At 45.6% G+C, this 16842-nt stretch overlaps 1 protein-coding gene and 1 non-coding gene across 2 annotated transcripts in view; one reads left to right on the forward strand and one right to left on the reverse strand.

The window, feature by feature from the left end:
* The window catches only part of LOC144482281 (uncharacterized), a 319714-nt gene that overhangs the window by 157716 nt on the left and 145156 nt on the right, over window positions 1-16842 (forward strand). The window lies entirely within an intron of this gene.
* Window positions 16456-16527, reverse strand: trnag-ucc (transfer RNA glycine (anticodon UCC)). The gene has a single exon. It is a non-coding gene; the product is annotated as a tRNA-Gly (tRNA).

Here is a 16842-nt window from a genome sequence, read left to right on the forward strand (position 1 = left end):
GAGGTGGTTGAGTGTTTTTTAAGACATAGGTAGATAGGTTCTTGATTAATAAGGGGATCAGGGGTTATGGGGAAAAGACAGGAGAATGGGAATGAGAAAAATATATGATTGAATGGTGCAGCAGGTTCGATGGGCAGAGTGGCCTAATTCTGCTCCTCTGTCTTATAATCTTTTATAAGAGAAAGAAGAGTGGCACAGTAGTTAGCACTGCTGCCGCACACTGACAGGGATCCAGTTTAATTCAGGCCTTGGGTGACTGTTCATAATTTCCACATTTTCTCTGTGTCCACATGGTTTTCCTCCGGGTGCTCTTGCAACCACCCCCCCTCCCGCCACACACACACTCCATTGATAGGGTAAGTGGGTTTACCGTGCTAAATTTCCCCTTATGTTCCTAGTATATTGAGATTAGGAAGGTTAACAAGGTAAATATGTGAGGTTGCGTGAATAGGTCAGAGAATCAGTGCAGACTCAATGGGACGAATGTCCACCTTCTGCACTTTAGGGATTCTATGATAGAGGTTTTCATGTTCCCGTCAAGTGTTGATCAAGAACCAGGTGCACAATTTCAAAGTAAGTGTCAAAATTGTACGGATTCAATGCCTAATGTACACAACTTTGGACACTATAGGAACATTTAACATGGCCAATCCACCTGACCTGCACATAGTTGAACCACGGGAGTAAACGAGAGCACCCAGGAAACCCACGGGGAGAAGGTGCTGATTTTGCACAGTCACCAAAGGCCAGACCCAAACCCGGGTTTCTGCGGCTGTGAGGAGGGGGAGTGGGATTAGATAGAATGCTGTTTCAATAAGGCAGTGTAGACTTGATGGTCAAATGGGCTGTAGTGCATTGCAAATATTCTGTGGTTTGAGAATCTAAAACATGGTCATATTTAATGGCGGAGCAGGCTTGAGGGGCCATGTGGTCCACTTCTGATCTGACTTATTGTGCTGCTGGGTCCAGAAAGCTGCTAATTGATTTCTCATATCAGAATTTACTCCAAACACCATTAATGCATCAACCCTGTGCTCACTGACAAACACTGACTCGTGGTTAACCAATGCCTCAATTTTAAAATTCTTATCCTTGTTTCCAAATCCCTCCATGTCGTCAGCTGTTCCTCCCTTTCATCGCCTCCAGCCCAGCAATCCTCTGAGATATCTGAGCTGCTCAGATTCTGGCCTAGTGAGCATTCCTGATTTGATTCACACCTCCATCTGACGAAGGAGCAGCACGCTCCGAAAGCTTATGGTATTTGCTACCAAATAAACCTGTTGGACTTTAACCTGGTGTTGTGAGACTTCTTACTGTGCTTACCCCAGTCCAACGCCGGCATCTCCACATCTTGATTCACTCCACCAGTGAGCTCTCTGGGTCTCGGTCTGGAATTGCCTCTTTAAACGCATCTCACTTGCTTTCCTCCTCGTTCATTTATTTCCTCTTTCCTTTCATGCGGGATTCACCTTTTGCACCCTCTGACTTTTGCCCCTTCAACTGCCATCACCGAATTATATTTGCACAACTATAATTCTGTGAGCGGTTTCACTTTAAGGATTCTTTCCGCCTCCAGCTCTCTGATTTCTCATTGGTTTCAGCTTCGGATCGAATTGAATGACGCAATGACGCTGGACTGGGACGGACGCTGATTGGTCAGTGCGTTGCGATTGGCTGGCAGAGATGTCAATAACATTGAGGGGCGTGTTTTGCCATCAGCGCGGTCTGTGATTGGTTATAATTGTGAGCGTCATTGACATGTGTTCTCTCAGTTCAAGCGGATGGAGCTCACGAATTGGATAAAGTAGCTGTCACTCAGTAGGCGCAGAGCGGCCATTGGATAACCGCGATGCGTCAATTTCCGAATGGTTTTCCCAGCTGCCGGTCACAGGCCGTTGGCGGGGATTTACCCCGGGCCCATCAGACACCGCGCGGAACGGCAGCAAATGTCCGGCAGGTGGCTTCAGTCCCCGGGCCCGGATCCTGAGCCCGCGGCGGGGCTCCGGGTGGATGAAGGGTTTCGGCAGCGGGAATCGCGTCCCGCCCGGCTGTGAATCCTCAGCTCAGGGTTTCCAATGGCAGTTTCCTGTGTAAACATGTCACGCTGCAGTTCGAAGTTTAACAACACCAGGTTAAAGTCCAACAGGTTTATTTGGTAGCAAAAGCCACACAAGCGTCTAACTTGTGTGGCTTTTGCTACCAAATAAACCTGTTGGACTTTAACCTGGTGTTGTTAAACTTCTTACTGTGTTTACCCCAGTCCAACGCCGGCATCTCCACATCACGCTGCAGTTCCCCAGGCTCAGCAGTGGCGGTTATACGAATTCCCTGCAGTCAGACCAATCAGCACAGAGACTGAGATCTTCCCGTGCTCTGTGTGTGGGGCTCAGTGCCACACTGGGTCAGAGCCCTTCACTCTGTATAGGCCAGGGAGAGATACTGGGATCTTTCGGTGCTCTGTTGGAACGGCACTGTGGCACAGTCGTTAGCACTTCTGCCTCACAGCGCCAGGGACCCAGGTTCAATTCCGGCCCTGGGTCACTGTCTGTGCGGAGTTTGCACATTCTCCCTGTCTCTGCGTGGGTTTCTTCTGGGTGCTCTGGCTTCCTCCCGCACTCCAAAGATGTGTGGTTTGGGTTGATTGGCCATGCTAAATTGACCCTAGTGTTAGTGGGATTAGCAGGGTAAATATGTGGGGTTAAGGGGATAAGGCTTGGGTGGGAATTTGGTCGGTGCAGACATGATGGGCCGAATGGCCTCCTGCACTGTAGGGATTCTCTGGTTCTGTGTTTGGGTGGGGCTTGATTGAGTGGATCTCCCTGATTGTTGGTTCTAATTACAACCTCAATCTCTTACAGTCAGTCTGGGTGCTCCTGACTGAGCAGAATGGCCTGATCTCACCACACACATTGAGATGGAGGAGCTGCCGCCTGGGATGAAGATGATTGAGAACTCCAGCCTTCTCCAGACTTGTTTACTGAGGCCCAGCCGTTCTTCATTATGTTTCCTCCGGGTGTCCTCTCCATCTGCTGTGAACAATGACCTGACAGTGGGAAGATATTGGAGTAGGATGGTGCAGTCAACCATGTCAAAGGCATGGATAGGTTGAGAAGGATGAGGAGGGATTGTTCAGTTGGGAAAGACTGCACTCATCTGGTTCTATTCTTATCTTTCTGCTCATATGCAGAATATCACCTGCAATGGTTTCTCTTCCCACTCCTGTGTTGTTGTCACCCAAATCCCCCAAGGATCTATCCGTGGCTCCCTCCTATTTCTCATCTAGACCTTACCCCTTGGTGACATTATCTGAAAACACAATGGTAGGTTTCATGTGTATGCTGATAACACCCAGCTCTACCTCACCGTCACATCTCACAACCAATCCCCTGTTATTAATGTATTAGACTCCTTCTCTGACCTCCAGTACTGGCTCAGCAGAGAATTCCCCCAATTAAATATTTGGAAGACCAAAGTTCCCACCACAAATTCCATTCCCAGTCACTGACTCCATCTCTCCCACTGGTCAATGTCTGAGGTTGAAACAAACCCTCATAATCTTTGGGACCTCATTGGACTCAGAAATGAGATTCTGACCACATATCTGTTCCTTCACCAAGATCACTTATTTCCAGCTGTGTAACATCACACATTATTTGTAATACCTCAGCTCACCCATACCTGAAACCCTCATCCATGCTTTTGTTACCTCGAGGCTTGATGATTCAAACACATTCCTGCCCAGCAGATTTCCTTCCCTAAAGGACATTTGTAAACCAGATACGATTTTATGAATAGCGACAATTAGATTTTTAATTGCAGATTCATATTCACACTCTGAATTCTCCCTCACAGCCATCTGAATTCTCGCTCCTTTCTACAGAGAACAGTGTAACTTCCCCTCACTATACCCCTTCTACCAATACTTGAATGGCATGCTGTACTGCAGTGCCAAGGTCAGTCAGCTCATTCACCCTGCAGCCCCCACTCTCATCCAAAGAAGCTGCAAGAACCTCAGAGCTATTGGACAGTTGCAGAAACTGACATAGCTGCCCTCTGATTCCTCTTAGCTGCCTCAGCTGCAGTCACTCCCTCCTGCCCCTGACCACTTGGCAAAACAGAAGATCCTATCACTACCTGTCAGGATTCCATCCCCTTAGCAGTTTAGTATAAATCCATCCCAACAGCACTAACAAAGCTCCATGGGAGGATGTTGGTCCCGTCCCTGTTCAGATGTAATCTGCCCAACTTGTACAGGTCCCAGCTCAGCCAAAAATGGTCGCAATGCCCCAGGAATCTAAAGCCATCCCTCCTGTACCATCTCTGCAGCAATGCAGTCATCTAATCTGTCTATACTCACTATTGCATCTCCTCTGAAGGTGCTGACTCTGGCTGAGTTCCATTCTACTGGTTCCTCTCCCTTTCTCCTGAAGGCAATGACTTTGATTGGGTTCAGCTCCACACTCACTAGTTTCTCTCTCTCTTCCCTTGAAGGTGATGATTCTGGATGGGTTCAGTTCCACACTGACTGGTCTCTCTCTCTCGTACGGAGAAAGATGTTGCCTGATCTCAAGGGTGTTGGCGAGGAGGAGAGGTTGAATAAACTGGGATTGTTTTCACTGAAAAGACGGAGGTTGAGGGTGACCTGATAGAGGTCTTCATAATTGTGAGAGGCATAGACAGGTTGAATAGGCAGAGGCTTTCTCCCAGGGTGGAAGTGGGCACATGTTCAAGGTGAGAGGGGGAAAGTTTAAGGGAGATGTGCGGGGGAGGATTTTCAGGCAGCGAATGGTGAGTGCCTGGAACAGGCTGCCACAGGAGGTGGTCAAAACAGGCATCTGGATGGGTACATGAATAGGAAAGGAATAGAGAGATACGGACTGAGTAAGGGCGGAAGCTTTTTTCTTCAGTTTACTTAGGGCACCATGTTCGGCACGGGCTTGGAGGGCCGAACGGCCTATTCTTTTGCTGCACTTTTCTTTGTTCTCTTTAAACAGCGAATAGAAACAGAAGGAGGCCATTTGGCGCCATGAGGCCCATCGAGCCTGCTCTGACATTCATTATGATCCTGGTTGATCAAATTCTCTTTCTTGATCCCACCTTCCACCCATATGCCTTGATCCCTTTAGCCCCAAGAGCTATATCTAATTCCTTCTTGACATCACGGCACGGTAGCACAGTGGTTAGCACTGCTGCTTCACAGCTCCAGGGTCCCGGGTTCGATTCCCGGCTCGGGTCACTGTCTGTGTGGAGTTTGCACATTCTCCTCGTGTCTGCGTGGGTTTCCTCCGGGTGCTCCGGTTTCCTCCCACAGTCCAAAGATGTGCGGGTTAGGTTGATTGGCCAGGTTAAAAAATTGCCCCTTAGAGTCCTGGGATGTGTAGGTTAGAGGGATTAGCGGGTAAAATATGTGGGGGTAGGCCCTGGGTGGGATTGTGGTCGGTGCAGACTCGATGGGCCGAATGGCCTCCTTCTGCACTGTAGGGTTTCTATGATCACACATTTTGGCCTCAACTACTTTCTGCATTAGCGATTTTCACAGATTCACACTCTCTGGGTGAAGACATTTCTCCTCACCTCAGTCCGAAAAGTTTTCCCCTTAACCTTACACAAAGAATATCCATAACATTCTTCCCGAATCTACGCTTTCTAGTCCTGTTAGAATTTTATACGTTCCTATGAGACCCTCTCAATCTTCTAAACTCCAATGAACATAAGGATAAAAGCTTCTCTGGCGTTTGGACATTCACACCCTTTATTCTCTCTCTGGACAGCTATTAGCAGTCTTTTTCCCTGGTTTCTATGGCTTTGACTCATCTTTCATTCCTTCCCCCTGCAGTATAAATATCTCCCACTTTCTATGCCTTTTAGCTTTGACAAAATGTCATCTGGACTCGAAATGTCAGCTCTTTTCTCTCCTTACAGATGTTGCCAGGCCTGCTGAGATTTTCCAGCGTTTTCTCTTTTAGTTCCAATGAACATAATGCTAACTGACTTCATCTTTCCTCATATGACAGACTTGCCATCCCAGGAATCCACCTGGTAAACCTTTGCTGCACTCTCCCTGCAGCAAGGACATCCTCCCTCAGATAAGGACACCAAAACTGCACACAATACTCCAGATGTGGCCTCATCATTGCCCTGTACAATTGCAGTAAAACATCATTTTTCCTATACACAAATCATCTTGCTTTCAAGGCCAACATAACATTTGCCTTCTTTTTGCCTGCTGTACCTACGAACTTCCTTTCAGCGACTAAACAAAGAACAGCACAGGAACAGGCCCTCTGGACTACCAAGTCTGTGCCACCACAGATGCCTCTTTATAATGACTTCAATCGGGCCATTGAGGTTGGCCTATTGGAGTATGAATTCCTTGACTAAGGATCCAATTGATCGGCCAATCAGGGAGTCTTTGCCTTGTACTTAACCGGGAGTGTCAGTTCCTTTGACACCCCCGGAGGTAGACTGCTAACTGTTAGCACTCTGTGTACTGCTGTTAGAGTTGTAAATGAAGGGGTTTTGGTGAAGGGACGTCTGCCTCCGAAGAATTATTACAGCTCTCTAATATTTTCATGCCACTGCGTGGTCCATTTCCCTCTGTTCCCGGCCTATTCATGTATCTATCCAGATGCCTCTTGAACGTTATAGAATCTGCTTCCACTACTTCCTCCGGCAGCATGTTCCAGGCATTCACCACCCTCTGTGTGAAAAACTTGCCCCTTACATCTCTTTTAAACTTTCCCCCTCTTTCTCGCAACCTGTGCCCCTGAGTAAGTCACCTTTCGACACTGGGAAAAAGGCTCTGACTATCTACTCAACCAAGCCTGTCATAATCTTGTAAACCTCTATCAGGTCCCCCCTCATCCTCTGACGCGCCAATGAAAATATTCCAAGTTTGTTCAACCTTTCTTTCCAGTCCATATCCTCCAAGCCAGGCAACATCCTGGTAAATTTCTTCTGCACCCTTTCCAATGCATCAACGTCCTTCCTCCAATGTGGCACTCAGAATTGTACACAATACTCCAAATGTGGCCTAACCAAAGTCTTACATAGCTGCAACATGATTTTCCATCTTGTATAGCTTCAACATGATTTTACTGACTGATGCACAAGGACACCTAGGTCTCGCTGAGTATCCACCTCCATCGATTTACACCCATTCAAATAATAATCTGCCTTGCCATTTTTGCTACCAAAGTGGATAATTAAATGGGTAACCACATATTTATCCACATTATACTCCATGTGTGGGTTCAGACTGTCCAAATCTCGCTGAAGGATCTCAGCATCCTCCTCACAGCTCACTCTCCCATCCATTATTGTATCATCTACATATCTGGAGATAATACATTTATTTACCACGTCCAAATCATTAATAAATTATATAAATCGTTGGGGTCCTAGCACAGATCCCTGCAGTACCCCACTAATCACTGCCTGCCAATTAGAAAAAGGACCCATTCATGCCATCTCTTTGCTTCCTATCTGCTGACCAGTTTTCTATCCATCTCAAGACACTACCCGCAATCCCATGCACTTCAACTTTACATAGTAGAAGGGCAGCCCGGTGGCACGATGGTTAGCTCTGCTGCCTTACAGCACCAGGGACCGGATTTGATTCCCAGCTTGGGTCACTGTCTGTGTGAGTCTGCACATTCTCCCCGTCTCTGCATGGGATTCCTCCGGGTGTTCCGGTTTCCTCCCACAGTCTGAAAGACATGCTGTGGTTAGGTGTATTGGCCATGCTAAATTCTCCCTCAGTCTTCCTGAACAGGAGCCGGAGTATGGTGACTAGGGGATTTTCACAGTAACTTCATTGCAATGTTAATGTAAGCCTACTTGTGAAACTAATAAATAAACTTTAAACGTAAAAACGCTATGTGAGATTTTGTCCAAAGTTTTCTGGAACTCTAAATGAACCACATCCACCGGTTCTCCCTGGTCAACTCTACTAGTTACATCAAAGAATTCCAGTAGTATTGTCAAGCATGATTTCTCTTTTGTAAATCCATGCTGACTTTGTCTCTTTATATCATTGCTTTCCAAACGCTTGATAATGGTCATTGGTTCCCTCTTTCTTCTCTACCTCTGTTTTTGAAAACAGGTCTTAGATTATTTACGTCTCTATCCCCTGAAGGTGCTGACCCTGGGTGGGTTCAGTTCCAAACTCACTGGTGGCTCTCCCCTCTCCCCAAGGTGCTGACTCTGGCTGGTTCATTTCTGCACTCATTAGTTCCTCTCTCTGTGTCCTGAAGGTGCTCATATCTGATCCTCTATCTCAATGCCACATTCTCATTTTTTTCCCAATACTCCTTGATGCCATTAAAATCTAAAAAAAAATCTCTCCTTCTTGAATACATTCAGTGACTTGGTCGCCACAGTTTCTGAGGTAAAGAATTCCATAGGATCACCACCCTCTGTGTGAAGAAATCTTTCCCCGTCTCATTCCTAAATGGTCTACCCAGTATCCTAAGACTGTGTCCCCTTGTTCTACATTCCCCAACTAGGTGAAACATCCTTCCTGCAGCTAGTCTGTCCAGCCCTGTTAGGATTTTGTATGTTTCAATCAGATCTCCTCTCATCCTTTCCTTTCTGTTTTTCACACCAAAGTGTATAACTTCACACTTAGCCGTGTTGTCCTGCATCTGCCATGTATTTGCGCACTCACTCAACTTGTCTAAATCACTTTGAAACCTCCTTGCATCACCCTCTCAACTCACAATTTTGCCCAGTTTTATGTCGTCAGCAAACGTGGAAATGTTACATAGAACAGTACAGCACAGAACAGGCCCTTCGGCCCACGATGTTGTGCCGAGCTTTATCTGAAACCAAGATCAAGCTATCCCACTCCCTATCATCCTGGTGTGCTCCATGTGCCTATCCAATAACCGCTTAAATGTTTCTCAAGTGTCTGACTCCACTATCACTGCAGGCAGTCCATTCCACACCCCAACCACTCTCTGCGTAAAGAACCTACCTCTGATATCCGTCCTGTATCTCCCACCACGAACCCTATAGTTATGCCCCCTTGTAATAGCTCCATCCACCCGAGGAAATAGTCTTTGAACGTTCACTCTATCTATCCCCTTCATCATTTTATACACCTCTATTAAGTCTCCCCTCAGCCTCCTCCGCTCCAGAGAGAATAGCCCTAGCTCCCTCAACCTTTCCTCATATGACCTACCCTCCAAACCAGGCAGCATCCTGGTAAATCTCCTCTGCACTCCTTCCAGCGCTTCCACATCCTTCCTATAGTGAGGTGACCAGAACTGTATATTTGGTTCCCTCATCCAGGTCATTTATATATATGGTGAGGAGCAGTGGGAATCATTCAAAAAGGAAATAGAGAGAGTACAGGGCCAACATGTTCCCATAAAGGTGAAGGTGGGAGCAAAAACATTCAGAGAATCCTGGATGGTGAGGGATTTATAGCATTGGAGCAGGAAAACTTGGGAGATTATCGCAGAGAGAGGGGGCTTGAAACAATGGATGCCCTGGAGTATAGAACGTGCAGGGAATGTAATTTGAAAATAAATTAGCAGAGCGAAGAGCTATAAAAAACACCGGCGGGCAAAATAAAGGAAATCCCACGGCTGAGGCGGGATCCTAATCGAGGTGTACAAAATTAGGAGGGACATTGAGAGGGTAGATAGAAATAAACTTTTCACCTTAGTAGAGGGGTCATTTGGCAGGGGGAATAGGATAAACGTAGGGGCCAGGAGATTTAGAGGGATTTGAGGAAAAGCATTTTCACCCAGAGGGTGGTGGGAATCTGGAACTCACTGCCTGGAAGGGTGGCAGAGACATGAACGCTCACAACATTGAAATTAACATTTGCAATGCTGTAGAATATGAGAGTCTATGCCAAGTGCTGAAAAATGGGATTAGAATCATAGAGTACCTCCAGAGCAGAACGAGGCCATTCGGCCCATCGAGTCTGCACCGACCACAATCCAACCAGCCCCTGTTGCTATCACCTCACATATTTACCCTGCTAATCCCCGTGGCACGAGGAGTAATTTCGCAAAGCGAATCAACCCAACCCCCACATCTTTGGACTGTGGGAGAAAACCGGAGCATCCGGAGGAAACCCCTGAAGACACGGGGAGAATGTGCAAACTTCACACAAACAGTGACCCGAGACCGGAATTGAACCCGGGTCCTCGGCGCTGTGAGGCAGCAGTGCTAACCACTGTGCCACCGTGCCGCCGAATGGGCATAGGTAGGTGCTGATGGCCAATGCAGACACGATGGGCTGAATGGCCTTTTTCTATGCTGTAAAATTCTCTGACTCTATGACTTCTTAAAGAGGTCCTTCATTGGCTGTCCTTTGGGAAATCCTGAGAAAATGATTGGTTCGATAGAAATGAAAATCTCTTGTCTTTTCTCTGGTGTCTTACACTTTGCTCCTTGCTTCCTGACTGGAATCTCCAAACTGGGGGAATTGTGGATCCTGGTGACATCACCCTGTTGGGTAGGAAGCTATTGTCACAGAGTCCTGTGTTGTCAATGTACTGACCTGTTACCATAGTTACCCAGTTTCACTGGATGCTGACAGAATGTTTACCATTGATTTGGTGTTCTACCTGCCAGCTGTTCATGCAGAAAACAGATGCTGTGAGTGAGCATTGTCCCCCTCCCACTTACAGCAATGATAGTGACAATCTGCATTATTGGGACGAGAGTCATAGTCATAGAGTCATGGAGATTCACTGCTGGAAACAGGCCCTTTGGCCCAACTCGTCCATGCTGTCCTGTTTTTACCAATAAGCGAGTCCCAATTACCTGCATTTGGCCCATATCCCTCCATGCCAACCTTACCCATGTAACTGTCTAAAAGTTTTTTAAAAGACAGAATTGTCCCCGCATCTGCTACTACCTCTGGCAGCTCGTTCCAGACACTCACCATCCTCTGTGTGCAAAAACTGTCCATCTGGACCCTTTTGTGTTTCTCCTCTCTCACCTATACCCTCCACTTTTAGACCCCCCCCCCTACCTTTGGGAAAAGATGTTGACTATCTACCTCATCTATGCCCCTCATTATTTTATAGCCCTCTATAAGATCACCCCTCAGCCTCCTACGCTCCAGAGAAAAAGGTCCCAGTCTATCCAGTCTCTCCTTGTAACTCAAACCATCAAGTCCCGGTAGCATCCTAGTAAATCTTTTCTGCACTCTTTCCAGTTTAATCATATTCTTTCTATCATAGGGTGACCAGAACTGTACACAGTATTCCTAGTGTGGCCTTACCAATGTCTTGTACAACTTCAACAAGACATCCCAACTCCTTTGTGACGATAAATGGACCAATACATTGCATTGCCATTCTTACAGTTGTTAATGAAGTGAAAAAGCTGGTGCTTAATGAAATGCCTCTCGGGGAAATCTGCTCGAATGTAAAAATGCCGCAGAATGCTCAATTATTATTGTTTCTGCTCAACCAGCCCCAGAAGCTTGGAAGATGGAAGTTCCCGATTGGTCTGAAGTCAGAGACGAAGAGGAGCCAAGTTTCAACAACTTGCTGACAGACATCAAAGTCAGCAGCTTTGGAGCAAGGAGACCCTCGGACAGGGCATTCAGCGTAACCAAGCCCCTGGAACATCACCGCTTCTGGAGACCAGAGAAGGTGTGAGGCAAGGCAGGATGCTCGATTGATCGAAGGTGGGACCTCAATCATTGGTGAAGTCTCCTACTCCGGTTTGAAGTGGAGGAAATTAGTCAGGATGGAAGTGGTGACGAGATTCACAGTCACTCCCTCAGTTTAGAGTCCATTTTTAAGGCAATCTGTGCAGCGACTCCACTCTGGGATCGATGTCAGATCAGCTCACCAGACGGTAGGAGGACTGGAACACAAATGACGTCCAAAATACTTCCTCAAATGCTTCGCTGTGCAGTTCAAAACCTGGAAGGCCGGGATTCGAGTCACGTTACACAGGCGACTGGGAAAAGTACTGTCAGATTAATCAGACCACTGGCCAATATTGGAAAGACACAAAGCCCAGCAGAGGGAAGTCAACATGAATTTTCACTTTTAATATTTCTTTTTCACTCTGAATAACTTATTGTGTTTGTATAATTATCCTAAATGTTTCACATTAATACAAATACTCAGAAAATTTAGCATTGCCAGCTAAGTGTAACCGGGAACAATGACCTGTCCGTTCAGTTTGGGGAACACTTCCTGACAGAGGAAGATTGGGACATGAAAGCTTCTCCCTATCAGCTCCTTCCAGTTCCCTCCACAATTCTGAACACCTCTATCAAATCTCCTTTCAACCTTCTCTTTGTCAAAGAGAACAGACCCAAATTCTCCAATCTACCGATGGAACTGAACTTCCGCATCCCTGGACCCATACCCAGAGATTTATTGCGCCCTCGCTAATCCTTCACATCCTTTCTAAACTCTGCTGTCCAGATCAGAGTGCAATACTCCAACTGAGGCCAAACCAGGGTTTTATACAGGTTTCCCTCAACTTGCTTGCTCTTGTACTCTGTGCCCCTACTGATAAAGCTCACCAAACCAAATACTTTTGTAACCACACTCTCAACCTGCCACCCAGACAGCAATTATTAGTGTCACATTTAACCGCAGGTCCCTCTGCTCCTGCTTGCCTTTACAATTGTACCATTTTTATCCTGTGTCTCCCTTTCCTGCCAACTGAAATGAATCATTTCACACTTCTCTGCTTTAAATTGGTCTTGTCTGACTAATCCACAAGCTGCCTAAGAAACAACACTCACAGTTCACAATGCTGCCATGTACTGTGTAATTACCACAGTTTGAATGTGTGCTCTGTGCAGCATTGCCGATGTCTCTAAAATGTATCAGGAAGAGCAGGATTCCAAACACCAACCCTCTTGGGATCCCATTTTAACCGATCCACTCCAACTAAAAACATTTCCCACTGCTGTGTTTCCTGTCACTCAGTCAGTTTCCTATCCATGTTGCTGCTGTCCCTTTTATTCTATCAGCTCCAAATGTTCCCACAAGTTTGCTGTGTGCCCCTTTATTTATAAAATGCTGATTCTTACAACCTTTTCTGAAGAGGTGTGTTTACCATTTGCAATTCTCCAATCCTCTGGCACCACTCATATAACTAGCTGGGTTAGAAAAAAATTACCCATTGCCTCTGCAATTTCCACCCCTATTTCCCTCAGTATCCATGGATCCGTCTCTTCCAGTAACAAGAACACAGCAATTAAGAACAGACATTGACCACATGGCACATTGACTCTGTTCCACCATTCAATTCGATCATGACTCATTTATTTATTTATCTTTATTGCCGGACAGTGAAAACACAGTCACAGTATTAAAAACAAGAACAGCAGCAACAACATCTACATAGATAGAAATCACACTAGGTTTCTGACAAGTTTTCTAAAAGTCACTATATTTTCAGCATTCACAACAAAATCAGGCAAAGCATTTGAAATATCAACAGTTCTATGTGAGGAAAACAAACTGTGACTATGAAGGCTTGAACCAAATTTCTGCAGCTTATACTCGCGCCCACCCAACATACAGTAACTGCGAATAAAGAACATTTCAGCCTTGGGTAGTAAGGCCATAGTAAATTTCCATGTCAAATTAAAATGTATCAATTTACAAACTTGAACTAAACCAGAAATCAGCCTTCTCGAAAGAATGCAATCCAAGAATTCTTAATCCCAATAAAGTATTCCCCTCATGCCTTCCATTTTCCTGGTAACATGTCTTTGCACTCTCTCTTTCAGCTGTATATCTTTCTGGAAGTGTGGAATCCAAACTGTGGATGCAGACTCCAGATGTGGGCATACCAGCTGCTTATAGAGTTTCAGATCTTGGGGTTCAACTCCACTTTACTCCTCACTCACTTAATTCTCTGAGCAACATAAATTTGTCTATTTCTGCCTTTACTGTCATAGAATCCCTATGGTGCAGATGGAAGCCATTTGACCCATCAAGTCTGCACTAACATAACCCTACATATTTATCCCGCTAATCCCCCAGAACCAATACATTTGTGATACGAAGGGGCAATTTAGTATTGCATATCCATCTGACATTCGGAGCTTGGGAGGAAACAAACATGGGGAGGACATGCAAGCTCCACGCAGACAATCACCCGAGGTGGAATTGAACCTGGGTACCGGGCGCTTAGAGGCAGCAATGCGAACCACTGTGCCACCCCTAGTGTATAAATAATGGAGCATGTCAAAGGATCACAACGCAGTGAGTGCAGAAATTTATTCTCATTTCAGTCCTTAATGATCTGATCCTTACACTGAACCTGCTTAAACAACCTCCCAATGTCCATAAAATCAAACCCCTTCAGATTCGTGTATGTTTTAATGTTTTGCCTCTCATGCTTCTGAATCACAGAGAATACAGACCCAGTTTACTAAGGGTTGTATCATATGAAACCCTTTGTTAGTGATTGAAGCATAATGTGAAAACCCTTTCCCACAGCGAGTAGTTCAGCTCTGGGATGCATTGTCTGACAATGTGGTGATGCAGCTTCAAGTGAGGCATTGAGAAGGGAATTCGATTGTTAAAGTTTCATTGGAACGGTGGCACAGTGGTTAGCACTACTGCCTCACAGCATCAGTGTGGAGTTAACATGTTGTCCCTGTGTCTGCATGGATTTTCTCTGTGTGCTCTAATTTCTTCTCACAGTCCAATGCTGAGCAGATTAAATGGATTAGATATGATAAATTGCCCCTTAGTGTCCCAAAATGTGCAGGTTAAGGGGTTAGCCATCGTAAAAATGCACGAAAGATGTTCTTTCAGAGAGTCAGTGCAGACACGATGGGCCGGCTGGCATCTTTCTGGACTGTGGAGTATGAGGGATCCAAGGGATACTCAGTGCTTTCATTGGTGAAGCCAAGGATGCCATCCACTTTTCTAATAACTCTCTTAAAATCTCTCGCGTTCAAAGATCTCTCTGAACCTCAGAACACTCTGAGCCTGCACACTCTTTAGAACTGGACCATTCAGTTTCTTTTGCCTCTCCCCATCTCTTCTGTCAAAATGCAGCACTGTTCCTGAGTGTGGCATTAATAATGTGAGAGCTGAGACCGCAGCTTCTGTCTCCCCAAGAGAATCTTTCTGGATAAAGTGGAAATTTACAAGGATTTCTGTCACTGAGACATTGTCTGGCTGTCTGTGTCTCACTGCCCTAACTCAAACTGTCTCTGTCTATCCCTCCACCCCCTCTCATCCACTCTATATGAAGGCGGGATATTGTTGTTTAGTGACTGAGTGCACACAATCTGTATCTTCATCTGATCAAATAGAATTCAGCTTGTGAACAATATCATCATTTCAACCAGTTCTGGGTTAAATCAGGCACAGCTCTGATTGGCTGCAGCCCGCTGAATCTGGGGAGCAGACACTGTGAGCATTGCCAGCCTCAAAGGCTTTAACCCTTACTGAGCTGGGAAACTCCAAATAATCCCTGAGAATCCACAGCACAGTGCGAGAGGAGAGGAAAGCCTGTCCTGGGAGCTGTCAATCTGAGACACAGTTTGACCCTGTCAATGTGCAGATGTGAACCTGCTCCTTCCATTCTCAAACTGTTATAACCAGGAACACAGAACGCCCAGTAATGACCAGCTTGTTGCAATGTGTTTGAATGAACACGATGTCATATCATCTAAGCAGCATTTTGAAATTCTCAATCATTCAATGTATTCTGATGAAATGTATTTCTTGTGCTCTGTGTGTCATTACATAAGAATCTTCCTCTGATATGAGACCTTGTTTTGGCCTTGTGCCCCTGATGCTGATTATTTTCATTCTGCTCACGTTATGATATTTCTCATGGAACCAGAGAAAGAACCAGAGAAAAGTAACAGCACAGAGGGGACCCATTCGGCCTATCTTGTCCATGGCAATCTGAGGATACCCAGATGTCCTTTCCAAACTCACCTTCCTGCACCTGGCCCGAAGCCATGCAGCTGAAAGCATGACAGAGACCCAAATACTGCATGCCAACAATTCACTAGGATTTGCGACTCTGTGGCTGCCTGAAGCAGCCGAAGTAAATATTTCCAGTCATAATCGCTGTGAGCAGGGTTCAAACCTGCGCGGGGAAAGCCCAGTCGATGTCGAGTTGAACGCCTTAACCACTTGGTCATCGCAGCTGCATATTCGTGAGGATAATATAACCACCTCAGTAGCATTTATATTCACTTCATCAGGCACCATGATTGTGCAGAGCACAGTGTGTGAGCTGAAATGTGTTCCTCAACCTTTACTTTGTATCTTTGTCTCTGACTGAGAACTCATTTATTCGGTCAGGGACCTGTTTTCCTATTTCAATATTTTTTCATCAGAAACGAATTACGTCCGAACAAAAATTGAAAAAGAGAAATCTCTATTTAATTCCTGTCAAATGTTGTGTTCGCACTGTTTTTGTCCACTCGGTTTAAAACACATGAGGCCGTGGATAAGGTTCTAAATAAATTATCACTGCGATGGCCGGGAATCGAACCCGGGTCAACTGTTTGGAAGGCAGCTATGCTCACCACTATACCACCATCGCTCAATATACTTAAACAACTGTTATTTTAATCAGTTATTATTACAGAACTACCTTATTTGCTGATTTTGTCAGGCACGAGGTGTGTCCATTGCACAGTTTGTAAACTGAACCTGTCTTGTCTTGTTTTTCTGGACAGTTTAAGCCGCCGTTTTATTATTGTTTCTGACTGGGAACTAATTGATTAGTTTTGAGGCATGTTCTTTCATTTAAACAACTGAAAGCAAATTGAAGCTGGATTTTCCATTAGAAACACAGTGGTGATGAGAATCTTTAGTGAATTTTATTTCAGGAGTGCCCACCTACTGTTGTGACCTG

Source organism: Mustelus asterias, unplaced genomic scaffold, assembly GCF_964213995.1.
Source record: "Mustelus asterias unplaced genomic scaffold, sMusAst1.hap1.1 HAP1_SCAFFOLD_35, whole genome shotgun sequence".
Lineage (NCBI taxonomy): Eukaryota > Metazoa > Chordata > Chondrichthyes > Carcharhiniformes > Triakidae > Mustelus > Mustelus asterias.